Below are 2,329 nucleotides of genomic sequence, written 5' to 3' on the forward strand. Positions count from 1 at the left end.
TGGCATCTCCTGTTGCGGAGCACAGGCTCCAGACACGCAGGCTCAGCGGCCATGGCGCACGGGCTTAGTTGCTTCGCAGCATGTGGGGTCTTCCCGGAACGGGGCACAAACCCACGTCCCCTGCATTGGCAGGCGGGCTCTCAATCACTGCGCCACCAGGGAAGCCCTGGATGGATGTCTTGTGGTTAGGCAGGGGAGAAGCCTTGTTTTGGGAGTGATGAGGCATCATGCTAGAACTCTCAAGTGGTTCAAGAAAAAAAATCCTTTACACTGTTCCTGCAACTTTTCTGTAAGTTTCAGGTCATTGAAAAACAACAACCACAATTATTGATAAGGGTAGAGAGTCAGTATGGAAGTGATCGTGCCTTCTCTTTGCTACAGCAGCCCACAGATGATGGAGGCCCCACTGGCCTGGGTCCCTTAGTGAGGGCAACATGGAGCAGAGCTTCCCTACAGTGAGATGAACAAGGAGTGTGGACGAGAAATCAGTGCTCTGAGCTGTGGGGAGCTGGGTACCATCATAACCTCACCTCTCCTGACCGACTCAGAGACGCTGCTCAGATGTCTGTCATCCTGGGCTCCCCTTCCTGTTTGAAAGTGAGGCTTAGAAAGCTGATGGAAACTCAGTGTATGTGTGGGTGGGGGGATGGGATTGTGGAGGTGGTGCTCATCAACTGTGGAGTGCCCTTGTTTGTCAAGGATCCTCAAATGTGAGGATCTGCAGGTCTTTGTTCTTGGACAGGTTAGTTTCCCCAAAAAAGCCCCCTCTAGTCTCTTGTCTGTGGGGAAAAACCTTGGTCACCAGTGCCCTGGGAGCTGGTGATGGAGGCAGGGGTCTCACTGTTACCAAACCAAACCTGGCTTCACTCGCCTGCCTGCTCGCAGTAAAGCCCGCCTACTGACACCAAGTTGTGGTGAAGGAAAGCGCAACGTTTATTGAAGGCGTCAAGCAAGGAGTCCAGGCAGCTGGCGCTTAAAAGGCCTGAACTCCCTGAAAGCTTTCAGGGAAAGGTTTTTAAAGACAGGGTGAGGGAGGGGGTTTGTGGGATGTGTGATCAGCTCGTGGACATTCTTCTGATTGGCTGGTGGTGAGGTAATTGGGAGTCAGAATCATCAACCTTCTGGTTCCAACTGGTCTGGGGTCTACGTGTTTGTGGGCAGCATGCACTTAATTTCTTCCACCTGGTGGGGGCGTCACTACCTGCAAAACAGCTCAAAGGACATGGCTCAGAATATTATGTATAGTCCTTGAGGAGCAACTAAAGTCCTTGACTTTGTTTAATGGATAAACTATTATTATTTTGTCTTGCTTGACTTTTTTCCTCCCCATCTGATTCCCACTCAGCAGTGGAAGTGATATTTGCAAAATGTGTATCAGAATTCTTAATGTGTCCACAAGGCTCTAGGCAGTCTGCCTTCTGCCTGTCCCTTCAGCCTGCATGGACCACCCCCTCCCCCCCCCCAACACCTCTCCTGGCTCCTTCCTTCCACAGCTCCTCCAAGTGCCATTCTCCCTCCTGCCATGAAGTGTTGCCCCAAGGCCTCTCTGCCTGGATTTCCCTTCCTTGCCTTCTTCTCATAGTCATCCCCTGCTTTTCCTCCAGCTCCCAGCTCCCATCCTATCTGGCCTGATCCTATTTTCCCATTGCACACTATCCCATGTACCCCTTCCTCTGTATACTTGTCACAGGAGTTAGTTTCACTCTTACTTATCTCAGAACTTGGTACACCATAGGCTCTTGTATCAGTCAGCTGTTGCTGCGTAACAAACCACCCCAAAACACAGTGGCTTCAAGCTACAACCATTTCTTCTCACTCACATGTCTGCAGGGTGGCTGGGGGCCAGCTGGTCCCACCAGGCTTGACTGGGTGACTCTGCTTTGGGCTCTAGGGCTCCCTGATGTGGCTCACAGCTGTGTTCTATGCACTCTTCCCAGGGAAGAAGGGGAAGCGGAAACCCCTGGGAAGCCCTTCTCCTGGTTGTCACATAGGTGCCAAGAAGGAAAGCCCAATCGTGCAACCTCATTTCAGTGTCTGTTTGAGTTGCACATCTGCTCACTTCCCATTGGCCACACCAAGTCTGAGCTCCAGGTCACAGGGTGGGGAAGGACTGTCTCCAGTGGCTGGGGTGGAGGAAAATAAATATTTCTCTCCTGCAGTTTTCAATCAATATTTGCTTGAGCAAGATTAGTCATGGGGAAATAAAGGGATGAAGAATTCCAGGAGGGTCCTGAATGCTTTGCAAGTTTGACATACCCAGTGCTGACCTTCAAGAGAATGTTTCTGGGAGACCCTGCAAAGGTCAACGTTAAGATCCCGTGGAAGAGCG

The sequence above is a fragment of the Lipotes vexillifer genome, unplaced genomic scaffold, assembly GCF_000442215.2.
Source record: "Lipotes vexillifer unplaced genomic scaffold, Lipotes_vexillifer_v1.1 scaffold575, whole genome shotgun sequence".
Classification (NCBI taxonomy): domain Eukaryota; kingdom Metazoa; phylum Chordata; class Mammalia; order Artiodactyla; family Lipotidae; genus Lipotes; species Lipotes vexillifer.